Source organism: Rhodnius prolixus, unplaced genomic scaffold (assembly GCF_049639745.1).
Source record: "Rhodnius prolixus isolate KJV_2025 unplaced genomic scaffold, Rpr scaffold_14, whole genome shotgun sequence".
Lineage (NCBI taxonomy): Eukaryota > Metazoa > Arthropoda > Insecta > Hemiptera > Reduviidae > Rhodnius > Rhodnius prolixus.
The window spans coordinates 211,344-238,869 of NW_027411594.1; the positions used below are offsets into that span (position 1 = coordinate 211,344).

The 27,526-nt window shown below is 36.6% G+C and overlaps 1 protein-coding gene across 13 annotated transcripts in view; it reads left to right on the top strand.

The window, feature by feature from the left end:
• The window catches only part of tutl (immunoglobulin superfamily member turtle), a 313,141-nt gene that overhangs the window by 156,806 nt on the left and 128,809 nt on the right, over positions 1-27,526 (top strand). For all 13 annotated transcript variants that reach the window (XR_012456904.1, XM_074123055.1, XM_074123056.1 and 10 more), the window contains exon 2: positions 23,811-23,856. The gene's annotated coding sequence lies outside the window, so the exon portion shown is untranslated. The remainder of the gene's footprint in view (positions 1-23,810; positions 23,857-27,526) is intronic.

Below are 27,526 nucleotides of genomic sequence, written 5' to 3' on the forward strand. Positions count from 1 at the left end.
GAAATTAAAATCACCGTAATCCTTCTGTAATCATTTTCTTCCATTCATTCTAATTCGACTATAACTATTAAATACATTCATATTTCTTGGCTAGCTCTGCTATAGATTTATGCACATAGATGTTGGTAGAGAATATTATGTCTTCGTAGCGAAATGGTGCATCTAAATACCTGTATATGTCGTCAAACATTCGTTTCCTTTCTACCACATAACGTGGACATATCATTATATGTTTGAAATCCTCCTCCTCATTGCTATCTGCAGCAAAGAGGAGAGGACCTTTTGTTGACCCTGTGAAGAAACGATCCACACTCCTCGTAGTTCGCTCTCAGCCTGTTTATTGTCGTAACAACCCATTTATTAGTAAACCATGGTTGTCTAGGTAACTGATCTGCCATAGTTTTATAGAATCTCCCTTTATTACCATTACTGTAATTTGTCTGGCCATTTTTGTAAAGCTGCTTTTGCAATTGTACACTTGATATCGGTGTGTGTGGTAATTTATAGTTAGCCATTTCCCCTCTATTGATTTTTTTTGTCCATTTTTCTATTTTTATTTTACTTCCGCTACTAGTGAAAAACGATCTTTCATTTTTTGATTTTCCACCAGGAATCCAGTTCTCCTGACTCCTTCAGTAGCAAATCCTCTTCCTTGCACAAATCTTCCACAGTACCTAAAAAGACAAACATATTTTAAAGCTTTTCTTTGATACTGACACCAAAATTGAGACAAAGATACTGTACCTTAAACAGGTAGAAATTTGGCTAGAAATGGAGTACACGATGCCTCTCCCCCACTTCCAATGGTCACGCGACGCTACTGATGGTCCGTAACAAATCGCGGAATATCCTTTGTCTCAGGCCCATTATACCACGACAATTTCCTTTGTCTTTGTTTCTGGCATTAAACAAAAAAAAAAAAGAAAAAGAAAGGTCTTTATAGACAGGCGAATCATCCTAGCTTTTACAACTGTAAATGCAACAGAAGAATTTTTGTTAACAGTTCATTGGCCTTTATGCAAGCTGCAGTTTAATGATGGAAAAGCTTGCACTTAAAAAGTTTAGATATCCATTTTGTAAATTATTATTTCTTTGATTAACCATGTTTTTTATATTGTCTTATTCTTATTTTTTTTTTTTAAAGTTTAGTCGCTCATTGGCGCCCGGAGCTTTTATTATAGTGTGTCTGTCGGTCCCCGGGCCCTACTAAAAAAGAAATGTTTAACAGAACGTTTAAAAATACCCATATTTTGTTCAAATTAGCCTAATGACTTCTTATATCTTATTTTAATTATTTATTGTAATAAAATTTGAAAACTAACTGATACTAGAAAGATATTAGCTCAAATATGTTATAGCATTACGCTACATGCTTGTTTTTTTTTATATATAGCTGTCCAGTTTCGGATATTTAGTTCGATTTAGAGTCAATTTAGGTGCCACGGTAGCCGAGCCGGTTAGAGGAGAGACCTATGAAGCTAATATGTATTTGAGGTACTGGGTTCGATTCCCGGTCTTAGCCTTGGATTTCATTTAATGGTTAGAAATTTACAGTAAATTATGTTTGCTAATCGCCTCCGTCCACGACACCTAATTGGTGGTTAGACGTAAAGCCCCACCTGAAAAAATAGGCGATAACTTTACTTCACTTTACTTTAGAGTCAATTTAGAGCGTTGGTCAAGTTGTCTTTTCAGCATTTTTTATGCAGTCCATCTGTTTTTTGTCTATCCATGTAAGTGGTTTGGCAGGATGAAGGACGAGGAATTGTACTTGATTCGCAATGGGTAAAAGAAATGTTGTTTCGAGATAAAGGGGGAGATTTTCCCAGTTTAGGGTTGAACTCTAAGAAGAATCATAACTTTTTTTTTTAATCATTTATTTAGTTACAATCGCATTTTGCGTTATAAGCAACAATGATAACAATAAATAACATTCACACATATCAGAGTGGAGAAGTTACCCAGCGGTAACACTCCAAAAACATTCTACATTCTACTGACTCTCTTCATCAGAGAGAAGATCGCCGAGACCACTGTCTTTTAAGACGTCTCAGAAGTGTTGTCTGGAAATGTTCTTGAAGATAGTTGTTGTACAAGTGGATTGTGATGTGTTTTGAATGTTGTGATGGAATTTTCTGTAACGTGTTTTCAGCAACTTGTGTTGCACGAAAGGAACGTTTAAGTCTGTGTGAATGGTTTGATTGGTGACGTAGAAAGGAGCGTTAACTGTAGAGCAGAAGAATTTTAGATTGCAAGGACTGGAACTTTTTGCAGATTTGAGCGTTTGGTTGAACCTCCACAGTTCGATGCCATAAGCCCAGACTGGCTTTAATATACTTACATATGTATATGTCTTTTGTTGTCCACAGTGAGTTTTGATCTGTTGTCGAGTAGTCTTTCATAACATTAAAATTTGATATTGATTTAAACCGTTTATCTCGTTTAACCTTCCTGAAACTTTTATTTGTTGGAATTATTCTGTACTGAAACAAAATGGCAGCCGCCATAAAAACCCTCTCTTTGGAGCGTCGAAATCCAAAGTTGAAAAATCTCAATTGTCTCTTTCTTTCCATAGCAAGGATAGTAAAATAGAAGGCTGTTGAACGGAAACAGATTGTTTCTTTTTATCCTAATGTTGAAAATGCTAGCAGCGGAATAATCTTCTTCAGATGGTTCACTGTATAATCCTTATTTTACAACCCTAAGGATCTTTGAAATGGTTTTTCTGGTGTTTAAACGAATATAAAAGAAGAAGAAGAAGAAGAAGAAGAAGGCTGGGTTTATTTAAAGGGAAGAAGTGTTATTAGGAATTTGGCACACCTGGTGAGCCTTTAAAAACTCCCATTTGAATGAGAAGTTTAGAAGTTGGCAAATAAAAGAGAAGAGTAATTGTGAAAGTAATAGAATCAAGGAAATCCAGTTGACACTTTTTTTTAAGAGACGGAAAAAGGGAAAAACTGGGGCCATTAAGCTGAAAATTGCAGTCATCTGCTTTTCCGTAGGGTAGAATATAAAATAGAAGGGACTGAAGTAGCAGAACAGTCTGGGAGATATAAAAACAGGAAACAGGTTGCAGCTTTTTGATAAAAATAGCTCTTCGGGTTTTCTGGGAATTAATTTTGTATTAAATGTTTAAGTGTTTAAAAGAAACAGTAGAATCGATTTACCTTGGGTTTGATGGATTTTAAGATTGAGGTAATGAAGGAATTGGCTTAGTTAAACGGACTTGGGTTCCCTAAGTTACGACGGATGAAAAGGAAAAGTGTTCTTCGTCGGCCATGTTATTTTCTACCAATTACATTCCCCCTAGGGTGTACTATTTTATAATTAGTGACGTCAGCAAGTTGACAAGAGCAGCAGCAGCAACACGGCGGCCGGCTCTTTTACCTTCTGTAATTAAAAACAACCTGTCCCTTTTTAACCTCCATTATTATTCACCAACGCCCTTTCTTACTACGCACACTTTTGTACACCAGCTGTGAGCTGTTATTTTGCAATTATTCTTAGTGTGAGACAGCCCTACTAGAGCCAGCCTATAATCTTCACAAAGCTCTGAGTAGGTTTTTTAAGCACCCTGTCCTTTGCTATTCGAATAGTTAATTTTAAAAAAGTGTTAGACAAAATAATAATAATATCAGGGAAGTGTTCATCATTTTTGATTCATTATCCCAAAGGGAAGGGAAAATTATGGCCAATTTCAGTCATAAATATACGAGGGTCGTTAGAAAAGTGCGTGCAAAGTCAGAGAGATAGCACCACTGGCGCGTATCGAGGTTATGTTTAGTTAGTAGCATCTCTTGGAAGAACACACACCAAGTTTCAGCCAGATCGGTCTATTTCTTTGTGTTTGGCATTCGTTTGAATCGAGGAAGTCGAGTGATTTTCAAAAAATGGACGAAAAAGAATTTCGTGTGTCGATTAAACACTACTTTATGAAAGGCAAAACGCCTCAGAAGACTAAAGAGAAGCTTGATAAAGATTATGGTGACTCTGCACCTTCGATTAGAACAGTTTATAAGTGGTTTTAAAAAATTTTCGGAGTGGCCATATGGGCACAAGTGACGCTGAACGTTCTGGACGCCCTGTTGAGGTTACTACTCCAGAAATCCATGATATGGTGATGGATGACAGAAGAGTGAAGGTGCGTGAGATTGCTAGTGCTGTGGGCATCTCGAATGAACGGGTACATAATATTTTGCATCAACATTTGGACATGACAAAGCTATCCGCAAGATGGGTGCCGCGATTGCTCACGCTTGACCAAAAACGAAATCGTGTGAAGTGTTGCAAGGACGGTTTGCAGCTGTTCGAGAAGAATCCGCAGGACTTTAAGCGTCGTTTCGTCACTGTGGATGAAACATGGATACATCACTACACTCCTGAGACCAAAGAACAATCTAAACAATGGGTTACCAAGGGGGAATCTGCGCCAAAAAAGGCGAAGACCGTTCCTTCGGCCGGAAAGATTATGGCGACTGTCTTTTGGGATTCGCAAGGAATAATCCTCATCGACTATCTGGAAAAGGGTAAAACTATACAGGTGCATATTATTCATCGTTATTGGACCGTTTGAAAACCGAGCTGCAAGAAAAACGCCCACGATTGGCCCACAAAAAAGTCCTTTTCCATCACGACAACGCACCAGCTCACACCTCAGCAGTTGTGGTCGCAAAATTAATGGAAATAGAGTTCCAACTCGTTTCACATCTCCCCCTATTCTCCAGACTTGGCTCCCTCGGACTACTATTTCTTCCCCAATATGAAGAAATGGCTGGCGGGAAAAAGATTTTATTCAAACGAGGAGGTGATTGCAGAAACGAATGGCTATTTTTCAGACTTGGACAAATCCTATTATTCGGAAGGGATCAACAAACTAGAGCAGCGTTGGACGAAGTGTATAAGCCTAAAAGGAGACTATGTTGAAAAATAAAAAAGGTTTACCCCCCAAAAAATTAAGTAGTTTTTATTTTTGCACGGACTTTTCAAATGACCCTCGTATATTTATGTATTTGTTTGCCCAGCTTAAGCCCTGAAGATGACCTGGAGACCTAGATCACCTTCAGGGCTTAAGCTTATTAAAAATTATAATTTAGTTCGCATTGTTAACATTAGAGGTAGTTTGTCTCCAATCCTAATTATTTAGGTGCTCTACAGAATACATATCAATCTTTAGTGATTACCAATTATCATTGTTACTAAGTCCTACAGTTGATCTAGTCTCTAGATCGAAAGCTTGGCAAAAAAATTAAATAAAAAATTATGCCGGGAATTTTAAATAAATAATTATTTAAATCAAAAGATTTTAAAAAAATTTTCTTCAAATATTGGCTTTTTATTTGATTTCCACTGTTAGGATAGTATTTATGTCACAGCTTTAATTACAGTATAATCGACCCATTAAATTCTTTCCCCTGACTCCGAGCATTAGTAAAATGCATTGGAATGCTCGGTCAGTGGTGCGATAAAAAAAATATGTGTACTTGGAACGTTAATCTGTGATTTCCCAGTTTTAAGTTCAGTTGAAGCATTCAATTGAACTTTTTTCATTCAATTTTTTTTATTTCTCTCATTCTCTTAACAATGATTCCAACGATTCTCTTTAAACTTAAATCCAACTCTCCTCACAAATAGGTCTTGTAACTTCTTAAATTCGGAACGTTTTTACTGGAAAATTTGGGTACTTCTGTTTGAGGGGGTACCTCTAATGTGCCATTATAGTATTTAATCTAAAAAAAGGGGTGGAAAGGCTAATTTTTTTTCCATGAAAATTTGTTTTTAGAAGGTTTGTTGGGGAGACTAGCTTTCCAAAAAATGTTATTTTAATGAAAACAGCATGCTCGGAAGAATATGCATATTAATATCGTTCGAAGAATAACTCAAAATATACCGTTTATTATAAATGAAAACCAAATATAGTCCTTGCTTTTATTGTTTGGCTAAGTTCATCTGACATAAACTTACTTAAGGGAGTAAAAGGTTTATAGCAAGTTCAGACGGAAGTACAGAATAAATCTAAAACCAGATCTGCTAATGAGGAAATGTTCTCATGTTTAGTCCATGCGACCAGAAGTACTAGTCTAAAGTGAGGGCAGGACGAAGGATGTTACAGTTTAAATGTAAGCACACTTGACACCTTGTACTAATCTGTGAGTCAACTTGTCTGACAAAACTACTTCACGCTCCCTAACAATATGGTGTGTTCGTGCAACTTTACCCAAAGATAATTAACGTGTTAATGTATGCAATGTAAGTACAAGTTCCCTAAATGGATAACATCCAAATATATATAACCCTAAGCTCAAACTCGATTCCCATGATTTTTTTATCCTTAAAATTGGAACTTTCCTCTGGAATAAAATAACTGTTCAGACGATTATTATAAGCTTTAGTTTTAGCCATAATCTAAAAAAATTTAAGACTGCGGGAAGCTGTGGGAATTAGCTTCATTTAGGATAATAAAATATTGAGCCAAGAAAATTTATAAAATACCCCAGAATCACTATTTAAGAACCACCCAAAATATGACTAAGTTAATTTTAGGCTTGTGAGGATTACAATCATTTTTATGGGTGGAGATTCTAGGCTTCAGGTATGTTGATGATTCGGCCCCAGAAGGATGCTGTGATGACCAGCAATTCGAACCGTTTTAAAGGATATGTCAAGGAATTGTATTTCATAAGAATCAATCATAGGCGCCACGGTAGCCGAGCGGTTAGGAGGCGAGGCCTGCAAAGATAATATGTATTGTGGTACTGGGTTCGATTCCCGGTCTTAGGCCTTGGATTTTATTTAAAGGTTAATAAAAGAAATTTACAGTAAAGTATGTTTGCTATTCGCCTCCGTCCACGACACCTAATTGGTAGTTGGACGTGAAGCCCGCCTGAAGAATCAATCATAGCCTCCGACCTTTGCCTTTATCTTATGAACTAAAAGCAGCTAGTATCAAGATTTATTGCGAATCCTGGTCTGATTGAATCATTGTTATCCTTGTTAAATCATCTGTTAGCCCAGATTCACGTTTCCCTTTTCTTAAGCCATCCGAGTCTCCAACCGTCGGAACCGATTCTGTTCTTTTTCCGGTCAGACTTTTGCCTAAGCTCACTTCTTAACTAGTAATTTAACGATTTTATGTTGATTCCATTGATCGGAAACTGTAAACTAAGAAATGTTGAGCTACATAATTTAGGAAGCGTCTTGTTGGAAGAAGAAATAGCCCTACAACCTCTACCGTAACCATAAGAATTCCTCGTTGAGAAATGCCAGCTACTTTTCTTCTTCGGCTTACATTCGAGTTGCAGCGATGTGCAATACCCTTCATGCAAGATGTTGTCACAGTTAAAGTACAAATAACTGGATACTACACTGGAAAAATACGTATATGGCTCTCCTTGCTCTGCTCCTTTTGTAATAAACTGTTTCCTAAACAATTGGCCCCCCGGCGTTGCGAATATCGATCAGAAAGTATCCTTTTTCCAGCTCCATCCCTGTATAAGTTACTGTATTTGTAAATAATTTAAGAGCAATAAAAATTAATGTAATAAATATTCTTCGATTTTAAAATTTAAAGTTAATGTTAAAATATTAAGGGCAAAGTTAACAAATAAAGGGCTTAGTGTATCCACGCAAGCGAAGCAAAACGCAATTAATCATTTGGTTCAAAATGGAAAATGAAGAATAGTGTGAGGAAAAGAGAATAGCTTGGCATTAAGTTAGGCGAAATCTGATTCTCTCTTTCTATTAATGTAGTGAACATGGACGACAAGGATGGCTGGGAATAATGTCCGGACAGGGGTGTTAGCAAATTAAAAGTAGATAAATGAATGTAGCTTTAGAGAGAAGATTATATAACTGGATGTAGGGAAGTGTTGTTGCTGGTGGTGTTGTTGTTGTCGTCGTTGTTGTTGGAAATGTGCTGTTGCTAATGTACGCAGAGAGTGGGAGAATGATCGGTCCAGTAGAGACGGGGGCAGAAGTCTGGATGGAAAAAGCTGCTGAGAGCCGAAAACCATTTCAATTTAGCGCAGTTCCATCCCCCTATTTAGCCAGGGAACACATACACAAAGACTCACACCCTGGCAGACGTTACCCACCAGGAGCTTTATCCGGCAAAAGGGAGGAAAAGTCAAGCGGCAAAAGTTACCAACTAAACAAACAAATTTGTTGCCCGCCATTCCAGAAGCATTACCGCTTAAGTTTTAAAACGAACCCTCCATATCTGGAGCCCTTATTTTTTATACTGCTAGCCCTTACTACGCAAATTGTTTCGTATTCAATTTGTCCATAGTCCACCCCCGTTGTCTTTTTCTTTTTAGACTATAATATCTCTCTAATAAATACATTTGTACAATTGAAATCTTCTTTACTTTTCAAGGTTACAATTAAACAAAGTACCGAAAATAAGTACTTTAATGAACGTTTCTCCAGCAACTTAACGTATGTTCTCCCTATTTTTCTGACACTGCCAAGAAATAATTTTATTCCTTCTTGCATAAAAACAAATACAAATCAGCCGCCAAAGAACACAACCCTGAGGATCAGTCAGTTGCCGACACTCTTAGTAATTTGAATTATCTAGGGCTAAAGAGGATCTCTCGTTTTAGGCGTTGCCAAGATTTAACCAAATTGATTGTTGAGGAAAGTGTTTGACTTAGGATGAGAGTAAGACTTTTATGGAAGTTGAGGAATAGTTTCAGCGGCGAAGGTGATATTTGTTTCTTTTTCAAGGCGATGTCAAAAACCTAATAGGGAACATTAATAGCATGCGGCTTTTAGTTGAAATGATAGGATACGGGAGATATTGGGGTTATTATTATTATTATTATTATTAGAGTGGAGCCACACAAATCTTCAGGGTTTGAGTGAATTGTTACTAACGACCTTAGAACCCTAAAACCCTATCTAACCCCCAATTCCCAGTAGACTTCTTTACCGAAAGTTTCTATAAAAAATCTTCCAAATAAAATGTGAACAAAATTGGGTTTCCTATTCCTATTCGGCAGATAAAGTGAGATATCGCGGAGTTTACCTCGACAAACGCTTTACGTGGAACCTCCATACCCGACGCAAGCGACAAGAACTTTACTTACGTTACCGAATGACCAAAAGGCTCTTTGACAAACGCTGTAAATTGTCTCTTACCAACAAAAAAAAAAAAAAAAACAGCCTACTAGCCCCAATCTGGACATCCGGACTAGAAATGTGTTGCAAAGCGTTCCAATCTCAACCGCATCCAATCCCAATCCTACGCAACCATCATTAACACTCTTTTCTACGCCAGCAATCACACTATCCGCACTGACCCCCAAAAATCCTATTTGTTTTTTGACAAACTTCTCCCATACACTTCAATCCGCTCATTTAACCTTGTACCAACCCAGTCTACTCTTCCCTCGAATCCTCTCCGAAAGCTGAAGTCGATGGCCTTGCGATCACCTGATCACATGATAAAAAAGGGCATCCTTCGAATTCACTTCAACGGCATCCTGTGTTAGTCGACTCTTGATGGTTATCGTTGGTTGGCCCTCATTCAAATCTTTCCAGCCGTTTTAATTTATGTATTGTAAGCAATTCGATTTACTTGCTGTCTGTAGCTAGTTTGTAAATTAAATAGAGTTAACAAAAACAAAATGGGGTCCAACCCAAATATGAAATTTGACTTCCTATGATCTTCAAGATATTTTGCTCCAAACACACACTTTTTTTTTGAACTCAGGAGACGACAAAACAGTATTTCTCGAGGAAAACTCAATTTCGCAAATTTTTTGGCTACAATATTTTCTTTAACTAGTGAAAAAACACGCAGAATATAAACATTATTTTAGTCGTGATCGTAAGAAAGAGAACGATTTTCCTTACACGGTTTGATAAACTTTAGATGATCTAATTTTGCGTTTTGTCGCCGATATCCATATTTAATATCCCGTCACGGACAGTTGGGGACAGTTAATAATGCAGTTCAGCTGAGTAATAAATTGAGCCGTCTGACAAAGTTGCGCCAGTCTCTCCGTCTATATGCAGTAATATAAAGTTTTTATATTCAATTCTTGATAATAAAAAAAGAAAAGCTCTTTTCAAGCAATATTTATCTGATATTAAACTCACATGTAATATTGAAATATAATATAATGACGGGGTTATTAATATTTACTTTTGAAAAATACGTCATTGAATGCTTTCAAAGGAAATATTAGAAGAAATTAAATAAAGAAAATCTGTTTGGATACATTCATGCGATTTTCCCTTACAATTCTAAATATTCTTTTAAATCCAAATTTAATAATTTAAATTTGTGATTCACGTTAAAGTAGTATCTTTCACGTTTGGTACATTGAAACTTAGTATATTTTTGCAACATCTGTTAAATCTTCTTTATAATATCATGGCTCAAGACCGAATATTTTGCTGAAACAGCTATTTAAGGAGAAGCTAGCCAATTCCTCCTTACGATAAAAGAGTGCTCTCAAATTCTCAGTTTTCGCTATTGCGGTAATCTGATGAAGAAATGATTTCTTTTTGTTTCCATTTTCACAATCTAGCATTTTTCTCGCGAATTTTTTGTTCATCTCTTTGGTCCAAAACTTTCGTATCGTATACGCCATTAAATTTTGTAATTAAGTTAATTTTTTTTTTTTTATTACAACACCCTGTGGGCGGCCCAGAACTTATCTCCTTTCCCTAAAATGTTAGGGAATCTAGGCGCACAAACTAAACCATTAAAGCTTCATTTTCTGGGTTCCATTTCCATAATCTACATTGTTTTAACTGGTGAAACGTAGGACTGAATTTTAAGAGACAATTAGTTCGTTAGAAGTATGGTAATTTCTTTTAAAAAATGGAGGTCATATGAGTTGGTTTACAACCACATTATTTTAATTTAATTTTGGATATATCTTAGAAAAACAATTACGCTCTAAACTTGGTATAAAAATTCAATTAGGGAACTCGCCAGGACGAGCTGTGGCTCGCAAACCCAAATAGTTTATTTAAAATAATTAAGTTTGCATTTTTTTCCTTACCTCCTGTCCCAGATTCAGAAGGGATAAACTTGGGTGGTATATGGTTGGAAAATTCCCCCTAACTCATCCTATTTCTCCAAAACATTTTCTTGTCTACGTTGCTCCAATTTAAGTACATCACACAGTATGAACCTAATCCTAATTTATTACTCACCGCCATGACGTGACGTCAGCTCACCACGCCATGTAATTATTCATACGCCCATTTCCTCTACGCCCTGCTGGTTCGTGGTCCTTTCACTAAACAGTTCTTCCTCTTTCACTGTCTTCTGTTTATTTCATGAAAGGCGAGAGCTTTTTTCTTTTCAAGGATGGAATTCTGAATATAGCGCAGCACGCATTGACGGCCAGGCGTCTGAATACACGCGTCTAAGTTTTAACAGAATTCAACTCTGTAGTTGTTATCATTTTACTAATCGAATTAATTTTCTATTTGCCAACTTATAAAGTCAGACTGGCGTGAAAGCTATTCAGTCATCGCGCCCCAGATGCAAGCTAATTTGAGGAATCTGAAACACCCTTGCGATGTTGATATAACATAGAGCGGCACTCTTTCTCAGTAAAGGAAGATCACTGAAAACCATTCCTATCAGCACCTAAGTACCAATCACAGACATTTAACTTAGTTGGTTCACTACTGCGAAATTGTACTCCATAGAATAGAATAGATTAAATTAGGGCGGCCTCAAGGCCTACGCCACTGCGACCCCTTTGGATCTATTGTGGCTCCCCGATTTTAGAGCTCGCCCTCCAGACCTGTCCGTTTATTCAGACTCTTAATTCTGGAGAGTGACTTCTGGGTAAAGCTCACAGGCCTTGGTTTTTCCTCCCCGAGAAGTAACATCCTTAGCCATAAATTGTGCCATGCCGCAGTAAACAGCTCAGCCGACGATTGGCCCACTCTTAAGGGAAACTAAATTTTTTTAAAATATACTTAATGTCACACAGACTTGCTTTAACTCCATTAACTTGATAGTGGTGCAGATTGGCTGTCTGAGAAGTTACGACTCTTAATTGATTAGAATTTCAACAGCTTGGTTCGTTAAGCTTACCAAGGTTTACCTTGGATCAGAGCCGTATACCCAGGCTTTATACCTGCATTGCCCAGATGGCCAGACACACTGTAACTATTAGAGCTCCTCGTTCCTCGTAAAGCCGAATTACCGTTAAATCTTGTACAGTTTTCTAAGCAACTTCTTCGCTTTTATTAGTGAAATCTTTTGCGGGCACAATACGTGAAGGCTTATTTCAGCACAGGAATAAGCACATATATAACCTCTGCAGGAGGTTCCAGATCCAGTTGATGTTTTGAGAAAGTCTGTGGTCCAATTTATACACTTCTTAATATCCTCAAATCCCAACGTTTTTTTTTACTCAAGAACATACTACAAAGGGTCCAGCGCCCTTGAGTTGTTTGGGTTTCACAATGGGGTCAATTTCATTTCATTTCACAATGGGGGGAGGTGTTTCTTTGTGTTTCATTGAGCCGATCTTGCATAGGACAGAAATTTGCCACTAATACTCTTAGGGGGCTAGGTTTCTAGTAGTTAGGAGAGGTTCCAATTTTAGTTACTTCTGCTTCTTAGGGCAGATAAGTGGTTCATCGAACGGTGACAGCTCGCATCTTCATTTGCAATACTATCTCGCAATGTCCGGCTATCTACTGGAACACAATCTACCGGCCAGACCTAAGTAACTCGTCTATTTTATGCTTAATGACTTATATAGGAGTATCTTACTCGCTTATTTAACCATCTTGGAGACTTACTAGTCTCACGAGGCTCCACCTTACTCACACTTATATTGAATTTATTTTTACCTCATTACATGTATTAGTCATTATTTATGTATTATATTTACTACACATCTCCATGTTGGTGAAGTAAGAAATTTGAGCTAGATCTTTTTCGCCTCTATTCCATTCTGGTGGAACCTCGTTTTGGTGGACGTTTCTAGGCTAGATAAAAATCCTACGAAAGACTACGTTGCTCAGTTAGTTTGTGAGTAATTGTTTCAGAGTTGTGCTAACATTACAGTAAATCTAGGCTTAATGTTACATTAAACCAACCATGGTGTGACTTGCCACTTATAAAAGTAGACGATTACTACTTTTACCTTCTTTCTTCTTTTTCATCTTTTTAAACCACTTGGCGACTCAATGGGGATAGAGAGGATGTGTTTTATTCCTCATTTATCGGGTGTTTTCCGTGAGCTGGGTAACACTTTGCAGGTTAAAAAGTATCACTTGTTATTCCTCCAGTAAACTATCTATTATGGCTATTTGTTTTACTGGTTTTAATGACAAAAATGCTACTGATGATGAATGCTACTGGAACGATTGCTCCAGCGATACGTCAATAGAAACGTCATCAGAACTTATTCTGAAGACCGGATTGCGATAATTCTCAACCTCAAAAATCCTTCCTCAACAACATATTGTGCCTAACTTGAAGCTTTTAATCGAAAATTTCCGAATCCTGTACACTCCCACAGCTTAAAACCTTTTTAAAAAAAGTCGCAGGTTACTCAAACTTTACTTCTTTTTTGAGACCACCATGGGACTGGCCGTAATTTCAATCAGAAGTAGCACTCAATCTCTCTCTCTCTCTCTCTCTCTCTCTCTCTCTCTCTCTCTCTGTGCCTAAGACTGGTCAGTCCTTAAAAGGATCAAGACCTCCACCATTGTTCTTTACCAATTCTCTCTTTACCTCCTCACAGCCATTTCCTAAAGTCATTTACTCTATATCAAGATTATTGGTTGAAATGAAAATTTCTTTGATACATCATCATGTAAAGGTAAAATTTTATTACTTAGTAGTACTCTCTTTTGAAAATCAGATCCATGAGCGTAAAAAGAAAGTTCTAAATTGCAGTAAGAGATAAGTAAATGGGATTAGTGCAAATGCAGTTTACTGACTTAGTCAACCTTGTTTTCTAACTTACTTATCTTAGTTTACAGTTAGCATGTAGTTCTGTCCTGTTTAAATTGTCCCTTATCTCTCATTAACAATTCATTTTGCAGTAATACTAGTAACAACTAGTAATGTTTACTAACATTTCCATAAAAAATTATTACTTTTTTTAGCCGATAGAACTAGGCAAAAAAAAAGCCTAGAAGAGTGCCTTTTTAAAAAGATTTTTTTTTTTCATGTTACAAACTTATTTCTACAAAGTTTTTCGTTTAAAAAATGAAAATTAATTAATTAAGTCCTGTAAAAATCTTCCATATATTCTCTTTGATCTTTTACCTGAAGGGAGCTTTTTTCTTTACCCTTTAATTGAATCAGCAGACTTTCATGTTTTAATGTAAGAAGTACGAGTTAAAGAACAGTTGGGTTTTCCTTACATTCGGCCGAAGTTGATTAATTTTTAACTTGGATATTTTAATTTTGTTCTTTACAAATTTATCGAAATAATTGGTTTGTATAATGTAAAGTAATCGCCTATTTATTCACGCGAGCTTCACGTCCAATTGCCTAATTAGGTGTCGAGAACGGAGACGGATAGCAAACATGCTTTACTATGAATATCTTTTAATAACCATTAAATAAAATCTAATCAGGCTTAAACCGGAAATCAAACCTAATACCACACAATAAATACTTGCTTTACGGGACTCGACACAGATCGCTCGGATCGCTGCAATCACATTCAATAAACTTCTTTTATTTGAAACATTTTGCCCTTAAAAATTTGATTTAGAGCACTTTTGGGAAAGGCAGGTGGTTTTGATTCTCTGTAAGGAGCTATTTTTGCGTAATGTATGGCTCGTGTACTAATAGAGTGTCACTGTGGTGACTTTTCTGTTTTCAATCTAATGTTGTAATGAGGTATTCTAAGATGGGATAGCTTTAGACTCCTCTTGAAGGTTAAAATAAAATTTAAAGCAATTTAAAATTGAATAAAAAATTAAATCTTTATTTTGACACCGTTGGGTGGTAACTAAACAAAATGTAAATTTGAACTGCTATTTTGCGTTTTTGGATTGGTTTTGAGCTGGGTGGATACATACACACACACACTGAGCTACAGAGATTTGTAATAAACCTCTTTATGGTCTTAGAGGGCCTCAAAACGTAATTTCCGATGGGGAACTTTTCCATCTTTTTTTTATTTAAAACAACCCTTACGGACTAGAGCTGTCTGGGGTTCAGTCAAACATACGGACAGTACAAAAATTTCAGTCAAAACTACTGATAGCTGACCCTCCTTTCTACGGTGGCTAACCTCACTCTTCACAACGACCTCAACATTCCCTTCATAGACCAACTCGCCAAGACTAAATACCAGAAAATTCCATACTATTCTCTCGACTAGCTCTAATATCCTCTTGTACTGTCTCTCGCATCCTCTGACATCCCTAATACTCCTCGCCGACTGAATCGCCAGTGGCCCCGCGACTTCCTTGTAGGCTGAAGGCCTAAACGCCATTATTCTCCTATCTCTCCTCTCTCCTCCTCGTATTCTGCTCCTCACATTCTCCTCTCTCCTATAGAGAGTGCTACCGCTGGGTAGTTTCTCTCCTCCTGCTCTCCTCCCGCACCAGTTCATCACTCTCTCCATATTTACTTATTGTATACAATGTATACAGATTGTAAATTACAAAATAAATTTAAAAAAAAAAACCATTGGCAATCAATTGATCATGAGTCGGCTAACCCAGGATACCGATGATGGAAAACTTAAAATCAAAACTCTGCACGATTACAATAACCTCCCTTAATAATAGAGTAAGAGATAGTAAAATAATCGATCTCAAACTTTGATATTAACAACGGAGAATGCAAAATAAATTCTTTATGAAAAAGATTCGAGCAAACGGAACAATTAAATCAATGTTTGTATTGTGCCTTCATATTGTAAAATAATCCCAGTCAGAGATTAATGTCGAGGGGGGGTCTATCTGGTTAGAATTGCTTTTCACGATGAAGAAAATTTTTTTTCTTTTAATTTAGTTTTTATTTATGTATAATACGAAATGGTATTCAGAGAGAATCCATATTTACCCATCCGCCATGATAGCTTCCGCCATAATGGATACTATGCCCAATTATGTTAATTTTACCCCTGTCCCCTTCATGAAAAGGGTAACGCAATTTGTCATAACATCCTGCGGGAATCCCATTCTCAGTGCAGCGATAGCACCGCGGTAGATCACCATTTCCCTCGGCTGCCACTTTGCCACTTTTACAACACCTCTCTCACTTCCCGCTTAAAAAAAGGGTTGCCACTTTTATAATTTAATTTCCCACTCGAGGTATAAAAAATGGCACAAGTTTTCCCTTAGCCACTCTGCTGCTCACTTAAAAAAAATAAAAATAAAAAATAAAAATTGCGGGGAAAAGCATACAAGGTAGGATGCCCTTCCTCACTTCCAGCTGTATCCAAACCGTCCCACAAAACCACATCCTCGTCAGCAATGCCATCTCTTCTAACCCTCGACACGATATATATTTTTTTTTTTGCTCCAACACAAACTTCCCCCCTTCCCAATGGGAGAAAAGCGGCCTTCTTCAGCTGTTTTTCCTTTCGTTCATGTGTGTTGACTGTTGGAATGTCAACAACTTCTTTTTTCGCTACAATGACGTAATGTTGTTTTGTTGAAAAGAAAACTGTACGTACGTATTTTTGTACTTGTAACATGGCGTTCATTTTTAATTACGTGAACCAAAAAAAATAAATAAATAAAAGAAGCGTTTTATTATTTTTCTTTAATTACTATAATAACATTCAACGGAAGTTCTTTAACAGCCTCTTTCCAAAATGTAGCTTTTACCTTTTTTCCCCATCTCTTACTCCTAATTATGCAAATTACGTGAAGTATGCGATGCTAACAAATTTTTTACACCAAATTTTGTAACCATTTTTTAATCTTGTAAAGTCCAAAAAAAAAAAAAAAAAGAAATAGGCTGATTTAAGCTTACAGCCTGGACTGGAAAAAAACATAAACTTTATACGTAAATCAATTAATCAAATAGGGTAGAAGCATGCTTACATATATATATACATATGTTTGCTTGTTTTTTTCTCGAATTCAATCGATAATTCTGTTCACTGAAGCAAAATCGTTGCTTTTTACGAGCCATGTTTTACAAATTGTACAAATAATTGAAGCTGAATCCTTTTAAATGCATATTTATATAATATTCCAGTTTGATTTTTTTTTTTTTGCCTTTTTTTGGCATTGGCTTTCGCCATACAGCCAGCATCGTCTAGGTGCTTATCACTAGAATATCACTCACTCTCCATTCTTACTTATAGATAGATTCACTTCACACATTCATCCCTCTACTATATACAACTATTTACATAAACTACAACTAATGGATGGAGCAGCACTCTGTGCTCCTGCCATCCTTATAGCTTAACCGAAATTAAAATCACCGTAATCCTTCTCTAATCATTTTCTTGCATTCATTCTAATTCGACTATAACTATTAAATACATTCATATTTCTTGGCTAGCTCTGCTACAGATTTAAGCACATAGATGTTGGTGGAGAATATTATGTCTTGGTAGCGAAATGGTGCATCTGAATACCTGTATACGAGGGGGTACCCAAAAAAAAACCGGAATTATTTTTTAAAAGCTATTTATTTACAAATTTTTTACAGAACAACCTTATCCCCTTCAAAATACTCTCCATTACAACTAATACATTTGTCTCACCGGTGCTTCCACTGTTCGAAACATTTTTTGTAGTCATCTTTAGAAATGGCTGACAGCTCCTTCTTCGTTTTTTTCTTGACCTCTTCAATGTTGTCAAATCGGTGACCTTTCATGCGTGGAAATAAGAAAAAGTCGCACGGAGCCAGGTCAGGCGAGTAAGGTGCGTGGGGCAGCGGAACCATGCCATTTTTAGCCAAAAACTGTGTAACAGAGATGGCTGTGTGTACAGGTGCATTGTCGTGGTGGAAGAACCAGTCTCCTGTTTGCCACAAATCGGGTATTTTTTGGCGAACACTATTGCGCAATCTTTTCAAAACTTCCAAATACAAGGTTTGATTGACGGTCTGACCTGGGGGGACAAACTCTGAATGGACTACGCCTTTGGCATCAAAAAAGCAAATCAGCATTGTTTTGATGTTTGACTTGACTTGACGACATTTTTTTGGTCGGGGTGAAGATGACGTCTTCCATTGGCTCGACTGTTGCTTTGTTTCTGGGTCATAACCATAGCACCATGACTCATCACCAGTAATGACCTTTGACAGAAAGTCTGGATCAGTTTCAAGCTGTTGTTTCAAAACACGACATGTTTCAACTCGATGTTCTTTTTGATTGTCAGTCAGAACTCGAGGAACAAACTTGGCAGCAACCCTTTTCATCCCCAAATCTTCCGTTAAAATTTGCTGAACCGAGCTCCAAGATAACCCACTACTCTCTGACAGTTGATCAATTGTCTGTCGACGGTCTGTGAACACCAGCTCTCGAATTTTTTCAACATTTTCGTCGATTCGGGCAGTTGATGGACGTCCAGAACGAGGTTTGTCATCAATCGACATGTCGCCATTTTTAAACCGAGTAAACCACTCGTATACTTGAGTTTTTCCCATAGCGTCATCTTTGTAAGCTGTTTTCAACATTAAAACACTTTCAGCAGCATTTTTGCCGAGTAGAAAACAAAATTTCAGAGCTGCACGTTGTTCACTTAAACTTGCCATCATAAAAAACGAAAAAAGAACAAAACAGCGCTGGTAAAAACAATCACTGCAGATGAACAGAACAAGCCAGGCAGACAACACAGGCAGGACTGAACTGGCAAGGAATTGCGCTATACACGTCTAGCGGCAGAAATGCGTACTACATAAGCTCCATGCGCGGCAACGCAATTCCGGTTATTTTTGGGTAACCCCTCGTATGTCGTCAAAACATTCGTTTCCTTTCTACTCACTTTACTTTCTTATTGTATTGTCTTGAAATCCTCTTCCTAAGTGTTTAAAACCAGACACTTTCCAAAATATCAGTTATTTTCCTGATCAAAATTGTATATATTTTCTTGTAATAAAATTACTCTGCTTGAATTTAAGCTCGCTTTTATTGAGACACGTTTTTATTCAATAAGTAATACTTTATTGGGGGGAAAAATCAATACTTATTCAAATTCACATTACCCACCTCCTCTCGCCTACTTTTTGATTTTCTATTCTTTTTTGTTTAAATAAATATCTACCAAATAACAGAAGTCCAATTTAATTAAAAATTATTGTTCGCCTAAAAAAGTAAGAACAGAGAACAAAACTTCCGATTGGAGAACACAACAAAATAAATTGAATTAAATAAAAATAAATATAAATGGCAGTGTATTTCAAACATTGCCAGCAAGGATCGCGTTAAAGTAAAAAAAAAAAAAAAATATATATAAAAAGGTTTAGGGGTATAAAAATTCACAATATAACTTTGAGTTTTATTTCATTTAAAGGAATAATGTTGCAAAGCCAAATAAAACAAGAACAATAAATGGCTACTTCAACACTTTATTCTAGTAAAGTGTCTGCACTTCCTTAAGGTAAAGTACTCGTAATTTATTTGATTTATTTATTTTTATTTTTTAATTTGTTTTCTGATTCTTCTCTTGGGTTAGTTTTTAAAATGTTTTATTACTCTCAGTGCTACAAATTTTTATCGTCGTAACTGTTCTTATCTTTCTCCATTTTTATGCTATTCCTTGATGTGACAAGTAGGATTCTTATTTTCATTAACTTTTTCTATCTGATAGAAAGTTAGCTTTCCTTCTATTTTTAAAGTAATGCCTGTTTTTGCAGTCACAGGCTTTAACGTCCAATTACTAAATTAGATGTCGCGGAAGGAGGCGAGTAGTAAACTATGCTACAAAGTTCTCATATTAAATATTAAATAAAATTCTGAAGTCTACAGACCGGGGAATCGAACCTACTAAACCAACAATACATGTTAGCTTTGCGGGTCTAGTCTCTTAACCGCTCGGCTACCGTGTCGCCTGTCTTCTTTATTATTATTATTTTTATTTATTTATTTACGAGGGTCGTTTGAAAAGTCCGTGCAAAGTCAGAGAGATAGCACCACTGGCGCGTATCGAGGTTATGTTTAGTTAGTAGCATCTCTTGGAAGAACACACACCAAGTTTCAGCCAGATCGGTCTATTTCTTTGTGTTTGGCATTCGTTTGAATCGAGGAAGTCGAGTGATTTTCAAAAAATGGACGAAAAAGAATTTCGTGTGTTGATTAAACACTACTTTATGAAAGGCAAAACGCCTCAGGAGACTAAAGAGAAGCTTGATAAACATTATGGTGACTCTGCACCTTCGATTAGAACAGTTTTATAAGTGGTTTCAAAATTTTCGGATTGGCCAAATGGGCACAAGTGACGCTGAACGTTCTGGACGCCCTGTTGAGATTACTACTCCAGAAATCATTGATAAAATCCATGATATGGTGATGGATGACAGAAGAGTGGAAGGTGCGTGAGATTGCTAGTGCTGTGGGCATCTCGAATGAACGGGTACATAATATTTTGCATCAACATTTGGACATGACAAAGCTATCCGCAAGATGGGTGCCGCGATTGCCCGGTAGGGCAGTTGTATAAGGGTTGACCATCAAAAACTGCACGAAAAAGCGTAACGTTGAAAAACACCCAACTTTGACAATTTTTTTTCTCTTTTTCTATAAAAAATAAAATTTCCAAATTTTCTTTAAAATATAGGGCAAACCCTCCTTTATAACTGTAATTTTTTTGCAACAATCCAGATTATTATTATTATTTTCATGATTTAAGGCGCGTCAACATCTAAGGTTTTTGGCGCCCGGAGCTTTTTTCAGTGCACTGTCGGCCTCCAGACAGTGTTCTCTCGTTGCAGACAACACTGTCCATCACCGGACAGTGAGCTATAAGAAGCCCCTAGGAAGAGAAAATCTAAGGGTCAGCAGCTGGATTCGAACCCGGGACCTCCGCGTGGGAGTCCAGTACGCTAACCGCATCCCTTCCCTGATTATTATTATTATTATTATTTTAAGTCAAATTCTTCCTTGTTTACAATCTTTAAAGTAGCAACCAATTTGCTTTTTTTAATTGTTAAAACAGTTCCACACTGCTCTCTCTACTTGCTCTAATCCTCTTGTACTGTCTCTCGCCTCCTCTGACATTCCTAATAATCCTCCTCGCCGACTGAATCGCCAAAGGCCCCGCGACTTCCTTGCAGTCTGAAGACTTTAAACGTCATCCTTCTCCTATAGAGAGTGCTACCGCTGGGTAGTTCCTCTTCTCCTGCTCTCCTTCCGCACCAGTTCATCTTATTCGTCACATTTATTCATTGTATACCAGTATACATATTGTTTTTTTTTTTTTTTTAATATTTGTTTTGTAATTTACAATCTGTATAAATGTATAGAATAAGTAAATAGGAGGTGAATGAGATGAACTGGTACGGGAGGAGAGCAGGAGGAGAGAAGCTACCCGGCAGTAGCACTCTCTAGAGGAGGGAGTAGAGATTAGTTCTTCAGACAACCTTATACAACTGTCCTACCGGACAGTTTTAATCAAGGAAGTCGCGGGGCCAGTCGGCGAGGAGGATTAGGGATGTCAGAGGAGGCGAGAGACTGTACAAGAGGATTTGAGCTAGTAGAGAGAACAGACTGTAAATTACAAAATAAATTTAAAAAAAAAAAAAAAAATTGTTAAAATGTTTACTAAGTTAACATATATTTTGCAAGGGATGCCACATCAAACAATAACTCTTACTGTGGCACAACTGTTCACAACTCTTAACTGCACTTTCTATCGCCAAGAACGCATTTCTAGTAGCTATTAATTTGTTCTAACGTCCTGATATTATTCCCCATTTATTATACACATTTATAACTATTGTGTAAAATGAATTCGGGGCAATGTTGGTGTAATAATTGTGGATTTGTGAGTGGGTGATCACAGGTTCGAATCTTGTGTGTAGCTACTTTTTTATTTGTTTGTTGAAAAATGTATCTCCTGGCCAATACATCTATAATTTGGTTGATGGGTGTGAAGCCCTGTCTGCAAAGTAGGCGATTACTTTGCTTAACTTTATATACTAAATTTTCAAAAGATTCTAATTGCTTATTCCAGAATACCAGTTACTCCTAATTTGGGGAAAGACAAATCACTTGTAATTTCTATAAAAAGTACTCTGTATCGGTACACAATAAATCCATGGTTCAATAAACAAGCCAGTTTGCTCCATTGTATAAGTTGGAAACGGGGGGGTGGTGTGGTGGAGAGAGGGAGGGAAACCTCTGTAAAGTATACAAGAGTCTTTGCAAGGTACAAAGTAATCCATCTTATCCAACTGATCACAATGACTGATGGCCCCCCCCTAACCACTTAGTGATCCATATTGTGAAGGTTATGCGCGACTATTTGTGTGCGGCGCACATGTGCGCGTGTGTATGTGGATGGACCAACCAAAAGAGAGAGAGAGAGAGAGAGAAAGGAAGATGAATGGAGTGTAATGGGGCGGGATTGGGTAAAGCCCCGTTTTACTACACTTTCTCACGCATGCACGCGAACACGTTGTACACACACATACACATACATACACACCTAAATCTGCCCAATTTTATGAAATATTTGTTGTCCCAGTTGCCCCGGTAAGATCCCAGCCAGGCATCTTTCATCCACTCTAAGGCAAAGGTACCACATCCGGTTGTAACTTCCCTCCCTGCACATTCATACTGTATAGAGCTCCCGAGTTCCTTCCTACTTCCCCCTCCGCGCCCCCCTTACAGTTTTACTTCTAATATTCTATCAATTTTTCACCAGAAGATCGATACGATTTGTTATCATTTATGTAATGTGTACACCCAGTTTCCTCCTTTTCCAAAATAGGACCGGGCCGATAGTGGTATCCCGTCTATAGATAGTACATTCATCTTTCACTGGTCACCGCTGCCTTCCCTTGTAGCCAGTATTCCCCGCAATGTCACTGGCACGAGCAGACCTTCCTATACTTATTTCCTTTATTCATAAATATTTCCCATGCATATATACTCGCACACATTTCAACGACCATTTTATAGATTTCTTTCTTCCAATGTCCTGCGCATCAAAAAGGTTACTATTTTTACTTTTCGTGATTGTTTCTTAATTTGAAAGGACTATTTTGGAATAAATTTAAACTTTATCAAACCTCATACGATTATTTCTTACTGAAATTCTCACAAGTTTTATTTAAGGCACCTTATCATCTGCCGGCTTCTGGACACTCTTCACTCGTAACAGATAACACGGTCCATTAGGTTGTAATCCTTTTTTTCTAATTCGGAATTTAGTTAGCAATCAAATTATTCACAGTGATCTAAAAAAAATTCCTTTTATTCGCAACTGATCTTCAACCTGATCACCTGATCGTACGATAGAAAAGGGCTTCCTTCTAATACACTTCTTTCACATATTTAACCATTTTTTATAATACATAAGAAGCAGGAGCTTTAAATTATACTAAAATAATACTTTAAAGGAAACCCCCACCACCCAAAAGTGCCCTTAATCTAATTTTTTCGAGAGAAATGTTCCAAAAAAATGTTTTACATGATTACATTTATGTTGTGCAAAGTTAAATGAAAACCTTCATTGCTTTTTTCCGGAAAAATTCATTCATTTAAGTGGTACAATCTTTTGATGAATTTATTCGGCATATTCAGTAAACTAATTTTAGTAAAAAACTCGTCCATCTGATGGAACTGCTCATTGTTTCATCGAGAGAATTGCTAGAAATTGCAATCGATAAAAAATTCTATTTACAAAGTTGGTAGAAAGTGAAACATTAATTTTTTTGCTTTCAGATTCGAAACCCAGAGCCAACGATAAAGTGAAAACATCTAAATTTCGGTAAGTAAATTTCTAATTAAATTCTATTATTTCGACTGTTAGAGAATCATCTTAGTTTTAAGATGGAAATGACATTTATTTGAAGGGAGTGATGAAAATACATTATTTTTGAACGAGGTATCTCTTTTTAACAATCCATTGTGGATTATATTGGCAGCTCAGTCGGATGTAACTCCTTAGACTGCTATATTTTATACCAAGAAATTAAACAGAAACTGTCCGGTAGGGACAGCTGCATTAAGGGTTGATCGACTAATCTAAGAGTTTAAATTTTGAAGGTTTTCGAATTCGTTGAAATTTCAATTTCAATCCTTTGTATCTCTCTTCATATTTTTCGGATTGCAATGAAATCTTTACCGCATTGTAGAGAAACGTTTGCTCTCTAAATCGTATAAATTGCAATTTTCTAATGTTTATAGTTTATGTGATATTAAAGATTAAATTTTAGAGCTTTTAGAATTCGTTCAAATTTCGCACCTTTGTATCTCTTTTCGTATTGTTTAGATTTTAATGAAATCTTTACTAAAATTATAGAGACAACTTTGCTCTATAACTGATATAAATAGCAATGTTCTTGTGATTAAAGTTAATAAGATATTGAAGGTTAAATTTTTTGAGTTTTTTTTGAGGAATCAGTTCAAATTTTTCAAATCTTTGTATCTTTCTTAATATTGATCAGATTTCAATGAATTCTTTACCAAATTGTAGGGAAAAGTTTGCTCTATAACTGGTATAAACTGCAGTTTTTTAGTGATAATGTTTTTTATTTTAAATAGAAAATAGAGTTAAGACGTTATTTCTCCTCGCTTTAACTATCGGCTAAAATTAGCTTTCTGACGTACTACTTAGAGATTTTAGTCCCCATCCTCCCAATTTTTTTTCTTTTTTGTTATTTTCTCGAAAATTCGCAATGCCATCTATAATTTGGATGTACGAGGGTCGTTTGAAAAGTCCGTGCAAAAATAAAAACTACTTAATTTTTTGGGGTAAACCTTTTATATTTTTCAACATAGTCTCCTTTTAGGCTTATACACTTCGTCCAACGCTGCTCTAGTTTGTTGATCCCTTCCGAATAATAGGATTTGTCCAAGTCTGAAAAATAGCCATTCGTTTCTGCAATCACCTCCTCGTTTGAATAAAATCTTTTTCTCGCCAGCCATTTCTTCATATTGGGGAACAAATAGTAGTCCGAGGGAGCCAAATCTGGAAAATAGGGGGGATGTGAAACGAGTTGGAACCCTATTTCCATTAATTTTGCGACCACAACTGCTGAGGTGTGAGCTGGTGCGTTGTCGTGATGGAAAAGGCCTTTTTTGTGGGCCAATCGTGGGCGTTTTTCTTGCAGCTCGGTTTTCAAACGGTCCAATAACGATGAATAATATGCACCTGTAATAGTTTTACCCTTTTTCAGATAGTCGATGAGGATTATTCCTTACGAATCCCAAAAGACAGTCGCCATAATCTTTCCGGCCGAAGGAACGGTCTTCGCCTTTTTTGGCGCAGATTCCCCCTTGGTAACCCATTGTTTAGATTGTTCTTTGGTCTCAGGAGTGTAGTGATGTATCCATGTTTCATCCACAGTGACGAAACGACGCTTAAAGTCCTGCGGATTCTTCTGTAACAGCTGCAAACCGTCCTTGCAACACTTCACACGATTTCGTTTTTGGTCAAGCGTGAGCAATCGCGGCACCCATCATGCGGATAGCTTTGTCATGTCCAAATGTTGATGCAAAATATTATGTACCCGTTCATTCGAGATGCCCACAGCACTAGCAATCTCACGCACCTTCACTCTTCTGTCATCCATCACCATATCATGGATTTTATCAATGATTTCTGGAGTAGTAATCTCAACAGGGCGTCCAGAACGTTCAGCGTCACTTGTGCCCATATGGCCACTCCGAAAATTTTGAAACCACTTATAAACTGTTCTAATCGAAGGTGCAGAGTCACCATAATGTTTATCAAGCTTCTCTTTAGTCTCCTGAGGCGTTTTGCCTTTCATAAAGTAGTGTTTAATCAACACACGAAATTCTTTTTCGTCCATTTTTTAAAAATCACTCGACTTCCTCCATTCAAACGAATGCCAAACAAAAAGAAATAGACCGATCTGGCTGAAACTTGGTGTGTGTTCTTCCAAGAGATGCTACTAACTAAACATAACCTCGATACGCGCCAGTAGTGCTATCTCTCTGACTTTGCACGGACTTTTCAAACGACCCTCGTATTTGTAACGTAAAAGAGATTTATTTTGAAATTTAAAGCAGTGTGTAAGTTCTGTAACGGTTGCCTACTTCCGGACTATTTATTTCGTGTTCACCTCAGCTAATTAAGCTGTCCTAATTTATATCTTGTTAACTTTATCTTCTGTATTATTAAATCATTCAGCGCATTAATTTTTTACTAACAATGTTACAAGTGAAACAAAACAAACATAGGACAGTTTTATATAAATACAAAAAGGATTCCCACAAAAATACGTACGTAAAAATCTACGTTTTAAATCAAGATAAAGGAAATGTGCAGTTAAATAAATTATCTATTTTCTTTCTCACTCTTTTTGTTATTATTATTTAAATTTAAAGCGCGTTATTATCTGAGGTCATTGGAGCCTGAAGCTTTTCTCAGTAAAGTGCCGCCCTCTGGATAGTTTTCTTTCGTTACTGACAATATTTAAATGTAAAAAAAAATTATCCATCAAAATGTGGTAATAGTAATTTGGATGGGAAATTTCTGAAAACTTCTTTTTCTTTCTCGAAGATTATTTTTCGTCAAGTTAATTATTTCGAATTTTATTCAATTTAATTTGGTTTTTACTGAAACATAACCACCCACTGATGTACCTAATAATTTGCTTACAGACGCTAAAAATTTGTCGTATGTCAGATATTGTGGCAGCTCCATACCTGTCATTAGATCCTATTGAACGTCGTAAAACAATGCGAGTATTATTCTGAACTTTCGAAGTTGTACAACAGATAGTACGATAAATTTCAAATTGTGTGGGCCGTTTAAGAGAATGTAAAATTTTGTATACTCAATGTATCTAAAATTATAATAAAAAAGCTTTGATTTTGGTTAAAAGAATAAAATAAAATTCCGCTACATTTAGCAATCAGTTATACCTGAATGCTTCTTAAAACTTCACCAAAGGTAGAATATTTAATCAAAACTAAAAATAACTACAAAAGCTGGAGTTCCTATGTGGGTGTATAAGTGGCGGAATTCTAAAATATTGAAAGGGGAGATGATAAACCTTTCACTGCCATTTGACGCTATAGATACGTAACGAGGTATAGCAGGTACTAAGATTATAACAGTAAGGTGGAGGTTTGCACGGAAAATTGACAGAAATACCAAGGGTGATTATAATTAATAATAACTTGGTGAACTCGTTACGTCAACCTTGTAGGTGTAAACATTTATGTGGACTATATATATACACACTTGTACAATCTCTCAATCGTGCCCTTTCTGTTTCTTTAACAAAAGTGACATTAGTTTAAAATTATCATCAATGACATCATGGAAATTGATGACGTAATAATATATGTATATTAGAAATAAATTCTGCGTTTTATTAACACTAGTATGATTCGGCAAAATTTCCTATTTTGCCTTTAAAGTTATTTTAGTTTATTGCGGCTTACCTGGTTATTCAGGTAGCCAT